This window comes from Balaenoptera physalus, assembly GCF_965194825.1.
Source record: "Balaenoptera physalus genome assembly, chromosome: 11".
Lineage (NCBI taxonomy): Eukaryota > Metazoa > Chordata > Mammalia > Artiodactyla > Balaenopteridae > Balaenoptera > Balaenoptera physalus.
In genome coordinates, this window is record NC_138896.1 from 77,989,253 (window position 1) to 78,014,684 (window position 25,432).

Genomic DNA, 25,432 nt, shown 5'->3' on the forward strand with positions numbered 1-25,432 from the left:
CTTGAGTGATAAGTTGAGTCAAGGTTTCTAGAGGCCATGCCTGGAAGTGGTATATTCACTTTTGCTCATGTTCCATTGGCCAAAACTTAGTCACATGGCCAAATATGTAAGGGCATCTGGGAAATGCAGTCCAGTTGTGTATCCATGAAGAAATGGGGAATGGAATGCTGGTGGCAACAGCAGTCTATAACAACATGGATTTAACAGAAAGTTTCATGAAACAATTCCTCTACTTACTAAACATGAGAAACTCTGATTCTATTCCACTCTGCTCTATTCTAATCTTTTTTATTTAAAACATGTTGGTCATGACCCAATTAGTTGATTTTCAAAATCCACTAGTATTTCACAATTCACCATTTGCTCAGTAAGTATTAATTGTTATTGACAATGGTGGTGACAGCAACAGTGAACAAAAGGACAAACTGGATACTTTCAAATTTTTCAGAAAATTCTTGGCATTTGGGTTCACAAGACTTTACAACAAAGACATGCTTGGGTTCTGACTTAAGGTATTGGGAATCTGAAACATGCACCTAGAAACACTGATCAATTCCTAGAGCCCAGGCTGCCTGAGGAAAACATAACTTACAATTATACGTTGTAGAAACTAACAGAAATAAACACACGTGTGTGTGTGTGTGTGTGTGTGTGTGTGTGTGTACATACAAATGAAAAATGACCACTAAAAAGAGATCAGAGAAAAAACATAAAGAAGAAGGGGCCATGACAAGAGATTTGTACTCTCTGAATACACAATAGCAAGCACAGAGCCCAGAGTAAGCACAGGCATTACTATATCAAAAAGTGTACAAGTGATACATCAGGTCTTGCTCTTCATATCCTTGCCCTATATATTCCCCACAACTTGTGCATAAGTTAGTACAATGTACTTCCCTGGCCTTCTAATGTGCTAAGGGATTTGAAACTTCCTCTCAACCTCCATGGGGAGGCTATGTAAGGGCTCAAGAAGGGTGTGACTTGATCAAACGTGCATTTCCAGTAGACATCTAAGGATATACTGGAGCTGCCCTGACCTGAAGTAGGGAGACCCACGAGGAGGCTGCTGTAGTGATAGGTCAGAGAAGACAGTGACCTGAGCTAAGGCAGAGATGGTAGGTAGAGGAAGAAGGGCCCTAAGTCAGAAGATACACAGAGGTTCAAAGTGGTAGGTTTTACTGACTGACTTGGAGATAAGAAAAATCTCCCAAGGAAGATGCACAGGTTTCTAACTTGGACAACTGAGCAGATGAAAGTGTGCCATTGGTTTGAGATGAGGAACACAGAAAGAGAACCAGAGAATTTGATGAATTCAAGTTTTGTACAAGTTATGTTTGAGACACCGGGGGCTCAGTCAAAAGGTGCCCAGGTGGCATTGGAAATGTAGGCTAGAGGTGAGGTAAGAATGTTGTGAAGACCCAGATTTAGGAACTACCAGCAAATGAATGATGGTTAAAGTCAGGGGGTAACCGTGGGACTGGACCTAGGCTATAAAGACACCACAGGCCAAACCCCAACCCCCAGCACCATCAGCCCACTGTACAACAGAAGGTGGGGGGTGGCAGAGAAAATGGCAATGACCTTGGGTGCTCACTAGAGAGAACAGTCAATAGCATAAAACCCAAGTGACCTTGGGTTTGACACAGTTTCTTTATTCATTCAACAGGTGTTTATCCAGCATGTACTATATTACAGGCACAGTGCCAGGGACTGAAGAAACCATGATACACAAGAGAGACATAGTACCCACCCGTGGTCTAGTGGGCAAGAAAGCTAAAAATAAGTAAGCAAATTTTAAAAATTAAATAAGGAATGCTATGAAGGAAACAGGGTGACAAGAGAGAGAATATCATAGAAGGGGAAGGACCTACTTGGATTACAAGGTCAAAGAAGGTGGTATTTAAACAGAGGTATTTAAACAGAGACCTCAATAGGTGGTATTTAAACAGAGACTTCAAGGATGAGAAAGAACCTGATAGGGGGAAAGGAAGCAAACGGAACTGGGTTTTAGACAAAGGCAAAGGAAAGATACTGGATGTTTGAAAAACTGACAAATCAGTGTTCTGGAGCTTGGAAAGCAAGGGGCGTCGTTAATAAGGATTAGATCATGGGAAGGAATTTAGACTTCACAGTAAACGTCATAGAGAGCTATTGAAGGTTTTTAAGCAGGAGAATAACATGATATGCAATGTACTTTTAAGAGTATCATTCTTAATGCCATGTAGAAAAAGGATGAAGGAGAAACTGTGGACTCAGGGATACCAGATAAGAAGTGAACAATGATAGTGGCCTAGTCCAGGGGGTTAGATGGGGACATGGAGAGGAGTCAAAAGGCTGTGAAATATAAGTGGAGGTATAATCATCAGTACTTGATTATAAATAGGATGTAGTGGGTGAGAGGAACAATCAAGGATAATTCCTAAATTTCCAGCTTGAGCAACTGAGTGGATTGGGTATCTATCTCTCAAGGTTGTTGTAAGGGATGAACAATATATCGTGTACATCACTCAGCACCAAGGCCAGCACACAAATAGAATTACCACTTCCTCTGTGTCCCTTCTGCTCCATGTACAGACTTCTCCCATGGAAGTTTATTATTTGGAAGTTTATCATTATTTATTATTTGAACTATATGAAAATTCTCATACTCATTTTTTTTTTTTTACTTAAAAAACATGGGATGGAGTCATTTTGGGGTCAGTCTTCTCTTCTTAAGAGAACTGTATGTAAACCAAAACTTTATTCCAGGAGTACGAGAAATCAGCATGGACCAAGCTCTTTTTCCTTAATATTCTTTTCCTTTGTAAGGAACTAGGCATAGAATTAGTAAAAGAGAACATAAAGCAATTCTAAGCATCTCTTAAAACACAAGCCTAGCTATGTATCCCTTCCCAACACTCCATAATCTTCTGTCTATCCATACACAGCCCAGCCACCAGGGGAGGACTGATCAAAGCCATTTGCTTCAGTGGGTACAACAGGCTATACCCTAAGTAGAAACCCAGATTGTTAAGTGACTTCTTGAAAAAAAACAGTACGACAATATCTAACCACGACGTGCATACATTTTGCTATCAGCAAAGAATAAAGAGTTAAGAATATGCTCTTACGCACAATAAATTCGTTCTCATGGAACAACTTCTTTACAACACTAGGAGCGTTAAGTTTTAATATGTTTCTAGAGAATTCCTCTTTGCTTCTAGAAGCCGGTTTTCTGGACCATTTTCAGAAAGGGTGCTTTATTAACATGCTTGGCTACACAAGAAGCAAATGTTGCCATTAACTCAGAGTCAGATTGCAAAAACATAACTTCTTCCAATGCCTGGATCAAAACAGCCATCAGAACATTGGTTTGGCCATCTTTGTATTCCACCATTAGGCAGAATACCGCAGGACATCTGAGTGGAACAGGAGGATTTAGCCTGTTGGCAATATCCGAAGTCTGCGATCACTTTCCCTAATAACTACTTGTAACCAAAACTGTCCTCAGGTGAAAACTCCATTTTCCATTTTGAAAGCCTCAAGATACCTTATCCACGAACTGCAGTGCATTTTAGGGGGATATAAAAATGTCTTACATTGAGGATGAAAATTGGTTTCTCTTAGTTATCCAAAAGACATTATCCACTCTTATAAATAGCTGTAACGGTAAATTAAAATTACAAAATCTGATTATAATGAGTTTGTGTCTCTAGAAAGCCTCCCAAAATGTCCTGACTGAGGAACTCATATACGATTGTACTGCAATCTAGAATAAAGGACAGTTGGCAACCACAGCAGAGAGTTCTCAGCATCACTAAACTCAAGCTCTTAAAAGGCAGCCAAGCTTATGCTACTAATTGCTTTGGAAAAATAAAATGCATTCCATAACCACTGACATTAAAGTCACACATGTCTTAGCTGGAAGGCCCAAGAATCTTTGGACCTAAGACAGCCCTTGGGCAAAAGACAAGTTTGTATTGCACCTGGGCTCACATTTCCTGAAAGACAGTTTCTTTGTGCAGCTGAAACCTAAACCTCTTTGGGAAAACATTTCTGCCCATTACCAGCTTATCAGAGTCTATCAAGAATGAGATCACCCAGCATCTCCTTCTTGACTTGATTAAACTATCATTAAGTTCCCCAGAGAAGGACAGTGGCCTGAGAGCCTCTGACCTTAAAGTAACTCTAAGAGCTATTTGTGGAAGATGAAGAAAGCCAGATTTTTCTGATCACTTTTCTATTTCTTGACCTCTGGCTTAAAAGGGGTACAATTAAATGCTATTCAACCTAATTAGGACAAAAGGAAGGATTATTTCTTACTTGAGAAAAGCCCAATTATCAAATTATGGTATACTCTCTAATTATATATAATTTTACAGCAATTTCTTTAAAATCTGCATAAAGTCTTTTCTTAAATGACTTAATAAATAAAATACCAACTGAAAATGTTCCAGATATGATGAAAAGGCACATTCCCCTATCCATATTGTGTTTATGACAGACCGGCGATTCAGCATCCCCTGATTCATTCCAACTACTTTGTGACTATTCTCCCCCCAAAAAAAGCATATTAAAAAAAGAAAATACAAAGGACAAACTGAAAGCTTGGGAACAGGAATTATAATACTTATTTATAATGAGCTTGGTAAGTGCTAAGTAAATGCCATCTCATAACAAGCTCATAGACTAACCCAAAGAACAGCCTTATGAAAAGGACCTGATGGGAGGTATTTTTTATTGTCTTGGGGAAACTCACAAGACAGCCTTGAGTGTAGTAGTCAGACTGCTGTAAGTTCCATGAGGGCAGGAGTTGCTTGCCTTGCTCACACCAGTGTACTCCATCTCCCAACACAGGGCCTGGCACAGAGCAGGCATTCAAAACATATTTGTGGACTGGATGCATGATTTAATTCTACTTTTGCTCTGCTAACTCTACTTAAGGTCTCATTTTCATTAAGAGACACACATACATTTGTAATTAATTCCCCTGAAGTTTTTAATGTGACATATACATTTAATTAGATGCATATTTAGAAAGCATTGAAAAATCTTCCAGTGACATCAATATGACATAACACTGCCCCCAACAGAGTCACTTATACTCAGCAAGAAAAGTTATTTTTGAAGAATGGTGTGTATGTGTGTGTGTATCTCATTATGAAGCCACAAAGTTGGATTCAGGTTGTCTTTGAATTGTTTCTTCAAAAGTATTTTCACATAAACTCTTTTAACACTTCATAAAAAAATAACAGCTTGTCTTAACATAACTGCTTGTCTTGCATAGAATATCCATGTCTTAGAACAAAATAAAACAAATAGACCCAATCCTTACTATCTGTCACCCAGATATCAACATCTTCTTCATTGAAGAAATTAGCAGGGACTATGCTCTCAGATTTTACTTTTCAGTCCACAGACAACTAAATACTTGATTAGAGCAAGCAAGAGCCTGTGTTCCATAATTGTGTATGAAAATACCTACGATTACTATGGAAATTTTCCTCATTAAGCCCATCTCCAAACTGTCTTCCCCAAGTCCAGGGTGTTCTCTTAGAACAAGGCAGTATCTTTCCACAAAGTGAGTCACTGGAGAACATTGCATTCTGAGCAGGATCCCAGTTACTCCGGCATCTGATTAATGTCTGTCCAAACTCTGGACCAGTAACAAGACCCTCTGTAACTCAGCTAACCACCTAACAACCCACATCATTAGGGCCCATTATCTTTTACAATGTTGATTTTTGGTATCCAAGGGCTGTGGTTCAGACAGACTATTTAAAGGCATTAAAATAACAACAGTCTTGCCAGCTGTGGGCATTGCCACCAAAACTACCATCAGGTCACAAGGCCAGATGCAAAAGATGCCAAGAACAAGACTAAGGCAGAGGGAACACTCACTTAAGAAAACAAATCCATTTGTGTTCCCAAAGGAGAGCGCTGGGCAGCAAATCCAATGGGTATGGAGAATCAATAGCTGGTAATATAGATGGTGGTACCTCAAGTTATTTGCCTAATTCTGTTTAGTTGTTCCTTAAATTTCCTTAAATTTTATCTGCTTTCTTGTCAAATTTTATCTTGGTCAAGGTTTAAAACTTTTAAATATTGGATAAATTTTATCTCCTTTTTTTCTGGGCATAAGACTCAAGTCTACAAAAAAAATCACATATGTGGCTTCGTATATCAACTACCACTCACTGGTCTTTTTTTCAAGTTAACCTGTGACTATAAGCTCATTATGAAATAGGTATCATTTCTGAGCACTCTCTACTTGTCAGGCACCATTAAGGATTCTGCCTGTATTACTTAATCTTGTAACAGTAATTTCTGTTCTACAAATGGGGAGAAGGATCAAGGAATGCTAAATAACTTTCTTAAAGCCACACAACCAGAAAAGGGCAGAGCCAGGGTTTGAACCCAGGTCTTGCTGACACCAGGATTCAGCTTCTAACCCTTTAAACTACACTGCCTCCAAAGCTTTTGGGTCTTAGAATTTACACCAGACATTCTCAACCAGTAGTTCCCAATTTTTCCAAGGATAAAGACACCTGTCCAATAACAAAACAGCATTTCATAAGTTAATGTAGAATGAAGAGCTTAGCATAGAATCTGACACATACTAAGCAACCAAGAAATGTTAGGTGTGTTATCATCATTAGCATTATTATGAAGGACCTCAGGATAGTAACTGCACTTTTAGGATACGTTGATGATGCTAATGAGTTAATTAATTTCATATCCATTATAACAGCGTCTACATTCATTTGGAAAAAAAGTACTATATACACTACTGTATATATAATTTCATCCCCAAAATATATGATATAATTTTCTGAGTACAAAAAAATACCCATAGCACATACATATAGGCAGACCTTGTAACACACACACACACACCCAGATTCGGAACTCCTCTTAGGGTCCCAGCTTTTCACTGTGTGGCATTCCAGAATCCTCTAGCAGTCTTCTTCCTCCCTTTCATGAACAGTGTATCAATAGTACCCTACACCTCCAAAGGCACCCCAAATGGATTTTCACATCATGCATATCTTTACTTAATTTCACCACTTTTAACATATCTAAGTCCTTGCCTAGGCTGGGATTTATTATAGATGCAACATAGCTAGATAAATCAGCCTATACCTGAATTATAATTTCTCCTATATACCAATAATAATTTAGTTAAATAACCAGAAGAACTAGATAAGCAAAATGAAGGGTGACTTCAAGGAGGGAGGTAAAGCATTTAGAATATGAGAAACAGGAGATAGGAGAATTATCATCAGCTGCAGTTCTCTCTGCTATAAAAAAAAAAACCTCAAGATGTTTGCTGCAGGCATCTCTATAGCAATAAAATGTCTATTTCATAGGGATTCAAGACTGGAATTATTTTCAATAACATTTCCCCCTGATTATAAAATTAATACATATTATTTTTGAAAATAGGAAAACTATAGAATACTTTAAGAAAAAAAGTAACCACTATGCCCCTACCCACACATAACTATTAACAATATTCTGTATTTCCACCCAGCCTCTTATCTATGTGTTTTTTAATTTTTCAAACTATTTACAAATGTTTATATCTCTGTAGTTATTTATAAAATAAAAATGGGATCATATGATATATTAAGCTTATATTCTGCCTTTTTCATTTAACATTATGTCCTGAGGTATTTCCCACTAACTATTTTTCAAAAATATTATAGGTAATGGCATTAGAATATTCCATCTCATAGGCTTAAAGTATCTTAAAGATCACAATTACCTTTTATTTATATTTAGAATTTTGAACATACGGTTGGGAGAAGGTAAATTTTCTCAGGAAAAAAAAGCTTTTAAGGGCTTCCCTGGTGGCACAGTGGTTGAGAATCTGCCTGCCAATGCAGGGGACACGGGTTCGAGCCCTGGTCTGGGAAGATCCCACATGCCGCAGAGCAGCTGGGCCCGTGAGCCACAATTACTGAGCCTGCGCCTCTGGAGCCTGTGCTCCGCAACAAAAGAGGCCGCGATAGTGAGAGGCCCGCGCACCGCGATGAAGAATGGCCCCCGCTTGTCACAACTGGAGAAAGCCTTCGCACAGAAACTAAGACCCAACACAGCCATAAATAAATTAATTAATTTTTTTAAAAAATGGTGATTGTTTAAAAAAATTAAAAAGGCTTTTAAAAATGATTTTTATGGTGTTCAGTTACTTGGTAAACAGCAAACAAAAGGACACATCCCAGTCTAGACACCATGAGATTAAGGACATATCTATCTTGTCCACTCCATGATATCTTCAGGACCAAGAAGATTCCCTGGCACAATATTTATTTAAAGGGAGGAAGAAGAACGGGTGGTTAGGCATTAGAGTTTGGAGGATATACTTAGAGAGTTGTACACTTGGGGTTTCTAGAAAACTCAGTTCCTCAATGACTGTGAGCCTCCTCTAGATTAAATGGAGATCAAGAAGTGAAAGGCTGGCACACATAATAATGTTTTACTGTTCATAGATGGCATTTTTACTAAGTGTAAACTGCTTCCACTTTTGCAGCATGCAAACTAGCTGGCAACACTGCAAAGTCAATTGTGGTAATTTGATCCCCAAAATGCATAACGGTTTATCAGATCCAGACAATGTGGGAATAAACCGACGCATCTTCAAGCAGATTTTCCAGTCAATTACTTCTGGGACATCTGCTTCTACATCTGCTTGGGCAGGGTAGAATTTCCATGATTCAGCCTATCGAATCATAAAGATATCAGAGGGATCACCACAAATGTATCACTAATTGTTGCCAGGAATACTATGTTTGTTCTTAGTATTCCAGAATTCATAAAGATGGTAATTCCGAAATTCATAGAGATTCTGAACAAATATTTTAAAAATAAAATTCTTGGCCACGAGTTAATTCTAGCAAGTTCCGCTTGAGTCAACAGGTCAGAAATTCAATACACCTGCTTGTTTTACCTATACTTTCTTAAATTCTAGTTTTAAAGCAGTACTTTACTATATGTTATCATTTTGCAGATGGAATGGCAAACAGTGCTAAGTAAGATATTATAAATCCCCAATGGTCAAGTAGATAACAAACAGCAACAGCTGAGGAAGGTGGAAATTTGTGCTGTTCTTCACACTTAAAATCTTTCTTTGTCCTTAGGCTATGGTCAGGAGCTGCTAACTTTTCAGAAGTTGCCTTATTGGCAAAGAACACACTGGTGCCTCATTAGAAACAGGCCAATGGTAGCTTCTAAGCTCTCCAGCAGGAAAGAAAATACAGGGTGTAAGAAAGTATAGCCCAGCTAGTGATACGGGGTGGGGGACGGCTCCATAGTTAAGGGGCACATCCATTAGATAAAGCAAAGAACTCGGACACGGAAAAGAACACTGGGGCCCCTCTGCAGAAACTGAAGTTAAAACAACTTCAACTGACATTGCCAGAGGAACCAGGGGCTAGAATAGGCAGGCTAGGAAATTGTGGATAGCCACAGCCACTGGCCCCTTTAGGAACTCAGGCTCAGAAATTGGTGTGCATGGTGATGGAGCAGGGCCCCAGAGTCCACACAGCCCTTCACCCAGTTTCCACAGAGCTGCCAGGGTGTCAAACTTGAAGACTCCTCTCCCCTTCAAAGGCTCCCCACTACCCAATGGATCAAGTCCACACATTCGAAGCTTTTTGCCATCCTGCCCAGCCTCCTCCTCACCACTCCTCCTTCACACCACTCCCCTCCCTCTCTCACTAGCTTCAGAGCTCAACTGATTTCAGCTTCTGGAGAACATCATTCGAGAATCTTCCCTGTCTTGAATCTTCTCCCCTGCTCTGCTTCCCTCCTATGCACTTCTCCCCTCTCTACCTGGCCTGCTTCCAGTTTCTAATCAGGTCTCCAAGATGCCTTGCTTGGCCTCCCAGACTAAATTGTGGTCTCCTAGTATCAGTGCACTTCTCCTTGATTTCACTCCTCATCATGGAAATTTCCTTTGAGGTGCCTTTAGACAGACTGTAAGTTCCATGAGGATGTAGAACACTTTTGTTGATTCACCATTCTAATTTCTAGCAGAGCATGCAGCACATAACCAGTGCTCAGTAAATATTCATTTAAAAGTGGACAGATAAACTATGTTGTTCCTCTTTCAAAGGGACTCACAAGGACGACCAGGGTCTTGCCTGGTGAAGTTAGCCCCAAAGTCCTCTCAAAAGTAGACACGAAACAAGGGTCTACCTGGGGGCCAGCCCAACTTGGCTGCTCACTCTTACCATAGTGAGTGAGCAGTTTCAATAAGCCCTCGTGTCATCCTCCTCATCATTAACCTATAAACAAGCACCAGTTCCAAGCTTAAGAGAATTCTCAAATGAGTTAACCATGAAAAATAACTTGAAATTTCCATGAAGTCATGGCATTAAGTTCATTCAGACAAAAGAGTGCTGCTCTGTGGAATTGAGGGGCAGCCTATTTCCCTTCTTATTTCATCCTTGACAACACAGTACAGTATAAAAATATATACTTTAAACACAAACGAATCCCAAGCACAAACTTTAAGGGCACTTTTACGATCAACAGATATTTTCCTAATATCATCAATGGTACATATGTAAACACATACTCTAGTAAACTAAATTGCAAGTAAAGTTCCTGATCTAATTTCCTTCTCCTAATTAACTGACAATAGTTTTCTTTTGTGCAAAAGTGAACTACCTGGGGGCTGATAAATCAGACACTTGAGAACTTGGCAAGGGATTCTAGTCAGTTGCCATGGAGATGTGCATTTCTGATGTTTCCTTTAATAAAAGTTATTATCTACAGGAAAAATAATTTGTTGAGCCTATCTAATTGAAAAGAAGGAAACATGCCCCAAATGGCTTTAATATTTACGACTCAAAATCTGTTTTTAAGCCCAGAGAACGCATATATAATACAGCTAAGCTGTTTTTACATAATTTAATTACTGGCCTGACAGCATATTCTTGAGGGAATCCATGTAGGTGTGCTTTGTACTAAATATTATGTTTTATGCTCTAAAATGAATAATGCATCCACACTGTAGGTGTGGGCTTTTACTTTGTGCTTAAGTTACACTATCAGGCATTCTTTAGGAAATTCCACAACTGAAGACTCAAAATTGAATTAAGCTAAGTAAACTGTCAAGGGCAGAAATCACCATTAAATGAAGAGATCTTGGATAAACCTCTGTGCCTTTTCAGTAAATGCTATTTTGTTTATGTCTCATCTTTCAGATTTGCTTGTTATAAAAACCATAACATCAACATGAAATTACTTGACCAACTGAAGTCATTCTTAATATTCAATTAACATTTAATGGAGGACACCTTGTACCCATATTTGAACATCTACAATACAACAAGAACTGATACGTACTGATTCTTTAATCTTCATAGCAACCCTACAAATTAGATGTTCCTAGCTCCATTTTGTAGAAGTTGAAACCGAGAAACCAAAAACTTGGCCCGTGCATTCTTAACAGGGGTGATATTGCCACCAACGGACAAAAATTGGTTCTTAGGTGATAAGAAAAACTTAGATATTACAATGGTTGGTGGCCATCGAAAGGCCAACCCTACCCCCTTAAAATTTTATTCCCTAGTATTTAATTTCTCTCATTAGGGAGAATTTAAATTTAATTTAATTTTTCTTCCTAGGTGGGCAATAAAAAAAAAAAAAAAGTTTGAGAAATGCTGACCTAACCTCTAGCAAGTGATGGACCCATTCATTTATTAAGTGATATTTGGGGACTGTCTATGGGCTAGGCACTGTGCAGGGGCTAAGTATACAGTGGTGAACAAAATAGACATGGACCCTGGGGTTCCCAAAGCTTACAGCCCTAAGGGGGATACAAATGTAAACCAAATAGCCACACAACATACCATTCCAGACCACGAAGAGTGCTCCGACAGAAAAATATGCGAATATGACCGAAAGGTCAGAAACTGCCTCTTTACAGAAGTAACTTTAGGCTGAAACCTGAAGGCCAAGAAAGCTGAACTGAGGCAAACAACAGGGAAAAACAGTGCTGGGCCTAGAGAACCAGCCAGAAAGACTGTGATGCCTTGAAAACAAGGTGGTAAGAGAATTCCTGCTCCCTGATTTGAGAGACACTTTAATAGCTTAGTTTCAATTAGCCCAAAGGGCGTGAGCACCAGGTTAAAATCACAGTTTTATGGCTAATAATCTTGGGTAGTTTATTTCATCTTGTTGAACCTCCATTTTGGCAATTGAAAATAAAGATAACATTGTCCACACATGGCTGTTACGAGGATTTAAATGGAAATTATTTACGGCAAGTGCCTGGCACATGGAAAGAGCATAAAAGAATTGGTTGTGTATTATGATTGTTTGTCATTATTATAATCAGAGTAATACAACAAACAAAAGTAGACTCCTCTGGATGACACAAAGAACAAAACAAAGTCTAGCTGTGATTTGGAGGTACTAATAATTGCCTACCTATTTATCCCCTGCAATACCTTAAACTGTAATTATGAAACTTTCTGCAGACAAGATCAGCTGCAGACACACAGAGACTTTCTAAGCATGGTCATTTCACAATTCAGCACTATCCCTAAGTTTTGCTACATCATGCTATTCTGCATTTCCCATCATGTTTTCTAACAGAGTAATCCCATGAAATGCTCTATGAAAAACAGGCTGCATGGGCAAATGCAATGTAGGTCAACTGGCTTTTGCATGACAAGCCATAAATTGATGACTGAAGTGGAAATGTATTGAAAGGTTATGGGGCAGCTCACAGGATCACTGGGAGGGATGGAGAAACAGGCTGTGATGCCTTGCAGCTAGGATCACAACCCAAAGCACCACCATTGCATCTGGCTTGGCTGTCCCAACCATCACCACACACTGACAGCTGCATATTGCCACTGGCTCCACTGCAACTGCCCGTAGAGCCTGGCTGCTTCAGATTTTACCATTGCCACAAAAAAGTGTCACTAGTTCCTGTTCAAATTCCAGAACAAATGCATGTGATTGGCTGAGTCAAGGTCACTTGCTTGAGGGATAGGTGCGCGGAAACTTGAAAAGTAAACATTTGGTATTTTCCACTTCTCTGTGGGAGTTAAATTCTGCTTCTTATCAAGACTCCAAGGTGGAGAAATCCCTCCACCGAATATGGAACAATGTTATGAAACTGAGAGAAAAAAATGAATGTCCACTTTATGCATATGCTCTGAACAAATATCTGTCAGAGATACCCACTGAGGTAATGAGGAACTTCAAAAGTCCATAATTTAATTTGGCAATTTGGCATCTGTTACTAAGGTTCTCTTTTTTTCTCTGCTTTGTGTCAAGCTAACATTAGGTACTGACTAAGCATTAGCAAGTTAAGTGTCAATAACACAGAAGCCACCCACTTCTGCAAAACTAGAGAGTGAATTTAAACAATGTTATTCTGCCTGCTTTGGTTAAAAAAGTCAAGGGATGTCATTTCAGAGCCCAACAAAAGTTATCAGCTCATCAAAAAAACAACAGTAACTCTTGTTTTTTGAGCACCTACTATGCAGCACACCCTGGAGAAGATAAGTGCTTTACATGGAGTTCTGGTTCAGCAGCTTTGCAACCTCCTACAGAAGAGAAAACCAAAGACCATACATACAGGTTACAGACTTGTCCAAAGCCACACTCAATTCCAAGGCATGCTACTGACATCCATGGAAATATCCCATCATTTTTGCACAAAACCTAAGAAGCATTTCAAAATTCCTGAAACAATCTACACAACAGTACAATGAGATGCCCTGGCATCTTCTGAGTAAAAAGTAAAAATCGAGGACACAAGAAGTTATGATGAATCATGGAAGAAGCTTAGATAATTCACTCACTGGTACAAGGAGAGATACCATTTTACTGTCATTCACTGTCCAGAGCATATTAAAATGTTTTTAGTAGTCAAAGACAATGTTACAGGAATAAAGACACAGACCTACTAGAGAATGGACTTGAGGATATGGGGAGGGGGAAGGGTAAGCTGGGACAAAGTGAGAGAGTGGCATGGACATATATACACTACCAAATGTAAAATAGATAGCTAGTGGGAAGCAACCACATAGCACAGGGAGATCAGCTCTGTGCTTTGTGACCACCTAGAGGGGTGGGATAGGGAGGGTGGGAGGGAGGGAGACGCAAGAGGGAGGAGATATGGGGATATATGTATATGTATAGCTGATTCACTTTGTTATACAGCAGAAACTAACACACCATTGTAAAGCAATTATACTGCAATAAAGATGTTAAAAAAAATAAAAAGAGAATTGAAATAGTAAAAAAAAAAAAAACGACAATGTTACTAACAACCCATCATGGGACTTGAAATGCTAAAAATTATTGAGGGTGGTGAGCCCAAATGAAAATTCTCTGTGTTGAGAATGGCAGGTAATACAAAAGGTATCGTAGTTTATTGGAAGGGCATAGCAGTTTATGGTCATAGATTACAGCCTCTGTTTTCACATTTGTGAGAAATGTCTACAATGCATAGTCTGAACGCAGGGTCTTCAGTTCTCTTAGCTCTAACCATACTACTTTCCTCTTAGTTTCCTATACAAATAATTTCTCTCTTTCCCTGACTTTTTGCGGATGATGTCACTCTGCATGGAACACCAGGGGCACAAACACCGCACCACCACCACCACCACCACCTGCTCCTTCCACCTGACTCCACTGGACAATTGCAATTCCCCCCTCAATTCTCAGCTGCAACATCGCTTACTTGCGAAGTCCTTACCAGACCATTTAAAATAAGCTTAAGTGCCCTTGCATAACCCTCCCCACACGCTCTGTCCTTCCCCTTTCTGAACCATCACCACACTTTTAACTACTTACCCAGTTTTGGGCTCCCCCTAGCATGGAGGGTCAGAGGTCAGGCACCAACCTGATCTTCTTCAGCAACAAATTCTCTAACAATAAACTGCTTAACAAATGTTAAATAGATGAACAGATGAATGAATGAATGAACGAACAAATGAACTAATAGCTGCTATAGCTCGAGGTAAAATACATCACAGTCATATTGCTTCTACAGCCTAAATAACCATACAAAAGCCCCATGGTTGTGACATGTCAAATGGGAAAAAAGGAGACCTACAGACAGACTCATTCAAGCCTGACCAAGCTTCAGGTTACACGCAAACCTTTCCCCCGTCTTAGGAACAACCAGTTCCCAGAACAAGTTGGCTTCTACTTGAAGCCATCATACTTCTCCTCTCCCTCATCTTCCCAGTGAAAAGCCACATCCCAGCTAGGTGCCTTTTGCCATGCCAGCAATGAAGACACACACTGCCCCCCCACAGACCAAGCTCGGAATTTAACTCATTCCCTCCCAGACGCAAGGCAGCTGTCTATGTCGACAAATGGAGCTCTGTGGCATCTGAACTGTCCTCATCTCTTCACATTTCATTTTTCAAAGGAATCTTTGTGCCTAAAATGTACACCTTGGAAACCAGAAATAGAGAATCCAAGTAGGTCAGTATGAATGATCCCATTTGAGGAGATTCCTTTGCTGGGAGGGCAAGGCTTGTCAGCGTTGTGGTGGGACCCCTGTTAACCACTGTCCCCATTTCACATCACACCAACTGAATTATGCCTCTTAGATGGAAAAACATTCTCCCCAAAACCAAGATGGCACACAAACTGAAGGCAACATTTGCTAGAAAATGGTGACCATGTTTGTCAAATAGAGAGGGGACAAATTAATAGAGAACAACAAACTCAAGGGCTACCAAAGAAAAACAGCTGAAAAATGATAACCAACAGTTGACTTGGCAGGGTAACCACACTATTTCTGCTGACACTTTAGCCCTACAATTTATGTAAATCTACCCTTTTTTTTCAATCCACTGCTTCTTGGCACCTGCACTTTAGCTACTGAAGCTCTCTTTGGCATCTCTCTGTAGTAACTAATCATGTCCCAGCCCTGGTGGTCAACCAGAGGGTAAATTTTTTATCAAAGGGTCCTCACTCCTTGAGAGACCATTTCTATGTTAAAATTTATTTGCAGTGCTCCCTATCCACCAAATACAGTTTTAAAAACATTCTATAAAACATCATCTTTGAAAGTTGAAGGCTGCCAAAATACATGTTAATTCACCCACATCTTTCTGCATTATATTTTTAGATAACTTTACATCAATACGGAAGATACATATAGCAACAAAGAAGAAGAAGAATGAAAAGTGATATATAGATTTAAAGTTTTTGTATGTTCCCTATATGTCAATTAGATTTACTAAATAATAATATTTTTAGATTCAGATCAGCAAAAATGCTCAGGTTTAGCATAGCCAAGGCTGACCACAGTATGGAAAAAGAAGCCCTCTCAAATCCTATTGGTGTCTAAATGAGCACAATTCATTTATAAGGTAATGTGGCAAAATCTTAATTGACTGGTCCACCAATCCTACTGCTAGGAATTTACCCAATGAATATATTTACACAAGAACCTTAGTGTTTATGTAAAAGGGTGTCTAAGGTAGCACTATTTATGATCAAAGAAAGTCCAAATCTAGAATAAGGAGGAAACAAAATAGATTTTTTTTCTTAAAAGAATCAGAAATTCTTAGAGCTATACCTTGGGTGAGGGGCAAGGAGTTTTTCATAATGATAGGAACAGGGATGGTAAGAGAAACAGAGCAGGAAAGAAGTGTCCTTATTTATTATTACAAGGAAGTACTGCCACAGTCTATTTATCCTTCTTCGTGGTGTTTGAGAAATTTAACTATAGAACTTTGAGCTACTTTGAAATTATTGTTGTAGTTGCAAGACAGAGACACTATGTAAAGCCTGGACTAAGTAGGCTTTCTTAAAAAGTAAACACACACACACACAGGTTTTTTTTTTTAATTGAGGCATAGTTTATATACAATATTATATGTTTCAGGTGTACAACATAGTGATTCATAATTTTTAAAGGTTATACTCCATTTAAAGTTATAAAATATTGGCTATATTCCCTGTGCTGTACAATATATCCTTGTAGCTTATTTATTTTATACATAGTAGTTTGTACCTCTTAATCCCTTCCCTTGTCTTGCCCCTCCCCACTTCCTTCTCCCCACTGCTAAGCACTAGTTTGTTCTCTATATCTGTGAATCTGCTTGTTATATTCACTAGTTTGTTTTATTTTTTAGATTCCACATATAAGTGATAATATACAGTATTTGTCTTTCTCTGTTTGACTTATTTCACTAAGCATTATACCCTTCAAGTCCATCCATGTTGTTGAAAATGGCAAAATTTCATTCTTTTTTATGGCTAAGTAGTATTCCATTCTGTGTGTGTGTGTGTGTGTGTGTGTGTGTGTGTGTGTGTGTGTCTATACACACACACATAAACATTGGAGTGCATGTATCTTTTCTCATTAGTGTTTTCCTTTTCTTTAGATATATACCCAGGATTGGAATTGCTGGATCATATGGTAGTTCTATTTTTAGTTTTTTTGGGGTTTTTTTTAAGTTTTTTTTTTTTTTTGATGTGGACCATTTTTAGTCTTTATTGAATTTGTTACAATATTCCTTCTGTTTTATGTTTTGGTTTTTTGGCCATGAGGCATGTGGGATCTTAGCTCCCTGACCAGGGACTGAACCCACACTCCTTGCATTGCAAGGCAAAGTCTTAACCACTGGACCGCCAGGGAAGTCCCCTATTTTTAGTTTTTTGAGGAATCGCCATACTGTTTTCTACAGTGGTTGCACCAATTTACAATCCTACCAATAGTGTACAAGGGTTCCCTTTTCTCCACATCCTCACCAACATTTGTTATTTGTGGTCTTTTTGATGATAGCCATTGTGACAGGTGTGAGGTGATAGCTCATTGACACACACTGGTTTTAATATGCAAGTATACCCAAGGTTACAAACCCTTTCTTACTCTACAAATACACATGTATTCTACATCCCAACAATGTGGAAAGCCTTCACACATCGTTCTCTTCTACCTTTTACCCCATGGGAGACTCAGAGATACTAATAAAAACAAGAGAGACTTTGTACACCCACTATGAGCCAGACACCTGCTAAGGGCTCTACATGGCCACCAACACAATGGCTGGCAGCCCCCCAGAGAATTAACTCTCTCACTTGGCATATATTTCCTATTATCACCTCATTTCTTGGCCTCTGGTGGGAGGGAATCTGCACCCTTTCCTTTCACTTTTCCCCATCTGTCCCTTGTTTATCCTGTTAATCTCCCCGCAGGCAACCCCTTTCTCATGAACACCAGCTCTTTTCCCATTCTTCCACCCTCACTTCAGCCTTCCATCCCCTACCTAGGTTCTTCAGTAAAACCTCCCTCTTAAGATTTGGTCCCCTCTTTCTGCATGCCCCCTCTTTTTTTCCCATTTGTTAACTGCTCCAAGGGGAGGTCCTGAAACTGTCAGCATACTTAGGAGGGGGAAAAAAAAGTGTTATCTGACATCCAGAAGCTGGTCTGGCACTCACAGTGAGGCCGTGTTAATCTCCTGCTGGACACAAATGACCTCACAGAACACCGACTTCAGACAAGGTTACTCTGAGACCATGATAAAGTGAGACAAAACAAAACCACATCACAATTTTGTCTAAGCACAGACGGTAATAAGGACACTGTGCCACCAACATAATACCAAACACCCCCCTGGTTATAACAAGCGACTGCTGCTTACTTACCAATGATGATTTTATCTTCAATCTAGTCTGCCCTTCCTATATATAAGATTTATTGAGCTACTCAGGCATAGAATTGTGCCCACTTTCTCACAGCCTCCAATCTAGAGCAAAACCTTCTTCCCTGAATCACTCAATCCAAGCCCAAGTCCTATAATAGGTTTTTTCTAACACCCTATTACTGAGACTTCGCATTTCCCCATAATGCATGTTCTCTCTCACTGCAACAAGTAATAGATCCAAAATGTTCAACAAGTGTGTTCTTGGGGGTCCCTGGCTGGATGGCACTGACACTAACATGAAAGGAAACAAAGCCCAGGTTCTGAAGGAAAATGGAATGTCATCTTACTGATGCTTCCAGCCCATCAACAGCCACTCACCCCCAACTCACAGGGCTCTGGCCAGAACTCCAGCTCCTCAGATCCAGCATTCTGCCACCCCAAGCACCAGCACTTATGAAAAACGAGAACTATGCCTCATGCAATCTATCATTTTTCTATTTATTAAACTACTATTGCAACTGAGATGCTATTATTCTCCTCCAAGATACATATTATCTACCAATAAAAAAATTCTGTGACCTGCATTTTACTTATGATTTTTCCTATGAGCAATTGTCAAGTTAGAGAAAATACCTCCAGCCAACGTGCAAAGAAGACTTTTTCAGTTTTGTTTTGTTTTAAATTAATTCTCTGCAATTTCCCTGGGTCAGGAATCCTGTTTTGTTTACCATCACCTCCCCAGCACCTAGCACCATGTATAGAACATAACAGAGGCTCAAAATATTTGCTAACATTTTGTAGTTGCATAAAATTTAAAGTACATGGAAAATGGTTATTTTTTAAAAAGACAGGAAAGAGATGTGAAAAGGCGAAAGCCTGCAGAGATGAGAAGATAGCTGGAAGCACTATGGGTACGTGAGAAGGGTCTTCAGCCCACTCCCAAGCTACTTTCCCAGCTGGTGGTCAGGGAGGAAGAGCATACAAACAATCCCATCTAGAATTCCTAGGCTCACAGGCTCTCTTATCCATCTCAGCTCCTAACATCTTTTTGGTAACCTCCACATACTTGTGGAGGGCTCATCCAAACTCCCTGGCCTCTTGTTTTTGACTCCCTCACCTCCGATTACCTTTCAGTTTGCCCTGTTGCAACATGCTCACAATTACTCTCAAAACCTTGTCAACACCAAAAACTAACTCCTGTTTATGCTAATATCCTACCCTTTAACTTCACCTTCCATCCTCCATCTTGCTTGCTCGACTACTTCCACCTCATCCTGCTCTCCAATGCATGGATCCCACTGCGCCATCATCAGCCCTCCCTGGTCATTTCCTCACTTGCCCTGCTTAGATTCCAAGTTGCTCATCGTAACTACTCCTTTCTTCTCATCCACAGCATTCACCCCATTCTTAATTTTATGTACATACATAGTGTGTTCTGATACAAGATGTATTTTCACAAAACCAATTAGCTCAGATGTGACTGGTGAACAGGTGAATGAATTCAGTATAATATGGAAGTTGTGCTGGTTCGTAAGCAATTTTTCTGAGGCAACGGGGAGTAAGAATACAGGAGTAGATTTACAACCTCCTACAGGAAAGAAAGGAAGTAAGTGTCAGCTTGACTAAAGCCTTTTCAGCTCTATTTTTAAAAATTAAAAAAAACCCTCCTGCATGTCCTCCTCCCTCCCCAGAGTCACACCCCAGCCTTAACTGGCTCTCAGGTTGTAGCAAGTTGAACTTCTTCCTATGCCCTCCTTAACAGAAGCCTCACCAAAAAAATCTCCTGAAATAGCCTCCAGCTGGACTTAGATGCCTGCTTGGGCTGTGTATGTTTTCCTGGTGGGGTGTGGGGGAGGGATGCCAATTATTGTTTTTGCCAGTGCTTTGGTTACGCATGTACATAGATATTGAACAGTCTGTACCAAACCTATTTTTCCCCTAAGTCCCAATATTACTGCATGATTTTACAGAATGCCATTTTCAAGACTGCATGTATTTTATTTTAATACTTAAAAATATATGTAACATATTTATTTAGAATATATTTATCAAGTGCCTACCATGTTCCAGGCATGGTTTCTGTTTATTGAAAATACAGTAGTGAACAAAACAGACCCAAAAAAGTCCCTGCCTTTCTAGAGCCTACATACTGATAGATATTTTTTAGTGGGACAACTGGTAGAGATGTTCTTGTGTTTATTTCTCACCAGTTCTCCCACTGCACTATAAATTCCATGAGGCAAGGTCTGTCCTCTGTCCAGCCCCAAGCACAGTGTTGTACACACAAAAGGCGCTTCTACCATTCTTTAGACACTTGGAAGGCACGTTCAGCCAAGCTTCAAATTCTACAAGTAAAAAAGGTGGTTTCAGAGAAATGACAATAGCCTCCCAAGTCACAGCGTCTGTGAGTATCAAGCTGAATAGAATTGGGGTCTCCAGGTTCCCCTCTAGGAATTTCAAGTACAAAGCAAACTGTAAGAACTAAGGGTACTTGAGTACAATACTTAAGTACAAAGTCTGAAGGTTTTAGTCTTTGCTCAGAGAATCATCTAAGAAAAACCAAAAACAATAACAACAAGCTAAAACAATCAAGGAAGATGTGACAGTCCTTGCCAATTTTTCCAGAAGGTTCCTAGTTATAATGCTTATTAATAACTTAAGCAGAACACATGACATTGACTGAGACATCTCCAATGATAAACAGAAAATGAGAATAAGCTCCATCGCTTTAAAATAGGAATTGAAAGGATGATAAAGACAATTTCAAACCCAGCAGTGGTTGAATAAGGCAAGTCAGCATCCATATAGCATTATAGTAAAGTGCTTTTAAAATTATCCAAATTATTATAGAGTAATAGGATACTCCCTGGGGATACCTGAATTCAAAGTTATTAGGCGGGAAAAAGAAACTTTATGAATTACGTATGCCAGAATTATGTATGTCAGAAAATATTACCTTCTTTATAGAACTAACTATAGATAATATTTGTGTTTTTTAAGCATTTTACTGTTAAAGTAGGAAAAAAGGTAAACTAAAGATTGTGTCATAGAAGTAAAATACTACTAACGGCATTCAAATGTTCTTTGCCACTTCTCCCAGCATCTCCAGGATATGTACTACCTCTTACATAGATTACTGTAATAATTTTTAGGCATATTTCACCCAAGTGATAATAACAAAATTAAAATTAAGATAACAACAACATGTGTCAGGTGCTAAGGAAAGCATTATGACATGTGCTTTGTTTATCTTCTCTTAATCTTCACAATAACCCTAAGAAGTAGGAACTACAACTACTCTCATTTTAAAGATGTAGAAACTGAAGCTTAAGCATATTTAAGTTACTTAGAATTCAAAACAGGAAAGTGTGATTCCAGGGTTCATGTCTTTAACACTGTACTATATACATATTCGCAGCTTCTACTCTAAACTCAAATTTAGCTCTCTAAAGCATGGTGCTTCAATACTTTCAATGACTCCTTCCATATGAAGAAAAAATTATTTTACTGAGCATTCAAAGCCCTTCCTGCCCTGACCCCAAATCTATCTTTCAAGACCTGTCTCTCACACTTCAGTCACTGAACTGAGTATTTTTTTCCTTAATATATAAACAGACTTCCCAAACCCTTCACCTGTGTGCACACTCTTCTCTTAGGAATGTCCCACAAGTTCATCTCTTCCCATCAAAAACCAACCCATTGGGCTTCCCTGGTGGCACAGTGGTTAAGAATCCGCCTGCCAATGCAGGGGACACGGGTTCGAGCCCTGGTCCAGGAAGATCCCACATGCCGCGGAGCAACTAAGCCTGTGCGCTGCAACTACTGAGCCTGCGCTCTAGAGCCCGCAAGCCACAGCTACTGAGCCCACTCGCCACAACTACTGAAGCCTGCAGGCCTATAGCCCGTGCTCCGAAGCAAGAGAAGCCACTGCAATGAGAAGCCCACTGACACAACTAGAGAAAGCCTGCGTGCAGCAACGAAGACCCAAAGCAGCCAAAAATAAATTTAACAAATAAATTTTAAAAAAAAACAAAAAACCAACCCATTACCCAAGACCTAGCTCAAAAGTCACCACCTCTGTGGCATTCCTTTAACCAACTGTGCACATGCTATAGCATCTCTGATTGGCTGCCTTGTATTTGAACATTCCAGTCAAAACTCCATGAGAGTCCATGACATAATTGTACATAATGCATTATAAAGTGGTTGAACTTGAGGCAATTATGCAGGGGTTACAGTTATGACACATTTATTTGCATTAACATATTTCTATCTTCTTTTGAGTCACAGAAAAATAGGTCAGGTCTGACAGGCTGAATTTTAGCAGTCAATCACCACCATTAGCTGTTCTCTTCAAGAACAGTATTATTCAAATTGTCAACAGTGACTTTAATAACAGACACATGGCCTAGTTACTATGCATCAGACCATTTCTCTCATTGAATGCTTAAATAAGAAAGGAAAATCATTCTAAATAAATTCTCTCTTCAGTTACCTCTAAAAATACCCTCTGGCCACACAATATAAGCACTATACAATTTACACTAGAAAAAAATTCTTTATAGAATATAAGATCTAGGCATATTTCTTAATTGTAAGCCAAAACAATCCAAAATAAGAAACAAAAATCCCCTCTGAACTAGATACATGAGATTTAAAAGACTAGTTTTGCTACAGTCTCCCAAAGCAAGCAGGGTTGCTCTCAGAGGGCTTTCTCTTAACAATCTACAATTTCTCTTTTTATCGTTCAGAAAACATCCTCCTATGCTCCAATGGCCTCCATTCCAGAGGAGCTATGTGCAATTGTTGGCTCTGTTGATGCCTGGGACTTCATCCATGTGCACAATCCCGTTGGGGCACAAGCAGAGGTAACATACTCAACAAGCAACTCAAAAGAGAAAAGTGAAATGGCCAGGGCCATGATATGGCTCTGCCATCCTTCATCACATCACAAAGAGAACCCCTACCCATCAGCAGTGAGCAGTGCTTGCAACCAACATTCACACTGGGGAACTTCAAAGCATGTGGAACAAAATCAGAATGATGAGGAGGCATTTAGGATAAAATTTATCCTGCAGAATAAAGTTGGAGTTTATCGATGAAATTGCAAAGATGGGAAAGGAACAAATATATCCTGACAACCTTGCTGCCTGTCAATGAGAGACAGTTATCCAAAGACACACCATGGTTTTAAGTGCTACTTCTCTGAAATGCAGTGTTCACAGGCCTTACTTTGGTAGCAGTCTTGAGTTTGAAACCTGGCTTACCAGGTGTGAGGTCTTGGGAAACTTACTCTCCTTGACCTTCAATTCCCTCATCTATAAAATAAAAATACTACCTCTGCCAGCAATCTGGGGATTGAGACAACATTTAGAAAGCAGACAGCACGGTGCATACCACATAGTAAATGCCAGTAAGTTATGGTTCCTGCTATTATCATTTGATTTTTATTACCTGAAGGTATTAAAACAAAGACTTATCTGTCTAAAACTGTGCTGCCAATACAACATTTGTTAACTATGGAAATGTTCTATAGCTGTGCTGTCCACTTTGGTAGTTACTAGCCACATGTGGCTCTTGAGCACTAGAAATATGGCTAGTCCAATGGAGAAACTGAATTAATTTTACTTAACTTTAATTAATTTAAATGTAAACAGTCCCATGCGGATAGTGTCTATTGTATTGAATAGCATGCATTTAGAATAATTAAAATACCACTTTCATTTGAAGGGAAAATGACCTAGCCCAATGGCTCTAAAATTTCAACTGGTAGGCCAGTATCAGCCCTCAAGTTTTCAACAGTCCATAGCAAAACAAACTAAAAAATTAAGTTTTATGAATTTTTCATAAAGCTAAATTCATTCCATTTAAAGGACTATTGATCCTTCTGAGATTGGATATTCACTCTAAATTTTTATGAAATTTAGCCATTCATTCAACAATTATAAGTCCTTTCTATAGGCCAGGCATTATTCTGGGGATACAGCGTAAATAAAACATTTTCCTGCTTCATTCTAGTGGAGGAAGAAACACACACATACACACACACACACACACACACAGAGCATACACACAGAAGTCTACGAAGAAAAATAAAGCAAGAAAAGGTAACAGAGAGTAGAACAGGGGGAGAGAAAAGATCAGGGAAGCCCTTTCTCATACTGTTGCACTTGAGGAAATATCTAAAGGAGGTGAAGGAGCTAGCCGCGCACTGAAGAAAAAGCATTCCAGGCAAAAGACACAGTTAGTACAAAGGCCCAGAAGCAAAAACAAACTTGGCATATCCGAGAGAGTTTAGTATGGCTTAAGAGGGTAAGTTATAGAAAATGAGGTTAGGGCATTTATCAGAACCAGATTACATAGGACATGGTTGGACACTGTAAGGATTTTTTTTTTTTTTTTAGAAAACTTTAATTTTGGAATGATTTTAGATTTGTAGAATAAAGATAGTTCACAGAGCAGATCTCTCAGCCAGTTTCCCCAAACGTCAAACATCTCACACAACTGTGGTACACTTGTCAAAACAGAAAATAGCATTAGTACAATAGAATTAATTAAACCCCAGATTTTATTCATATTTTATCACTTCTCCCACTAATGTCTTTTTCTGTCCCAGGATCCAATCCAGGACACCACACTACATTTAGATGTGTCTCCTTAGTCCTTTCTGCTCTGTGACAGTTTCTCAGTCCTTCCTTGTTTGTCATGTTCCTGCAGTGTAAACAACACTGGTCAGGTATTTTGTAGATTATCCCTCAATATGGGTTTCTCTGATGTTTCCCTTGTGTTTAGTCTAGGGTTATGGG

At 39.3% G+C, this 25,432-nt stretch overlaps 1 protein-coding gene across 4 annotated transcripts in view; it reads right to left on the bottom strand.

Moving 5' to 3' along the window:
* Positions 1-25,432, bottom strand: part of ERC2 (ELKS/RAB6-interacting/CAST family member 2) — a 954,807-nt gene that overhangs the window by 713,977 nt on the left and 215,398 nt on the right. The window lies entirely within an intron of this gene.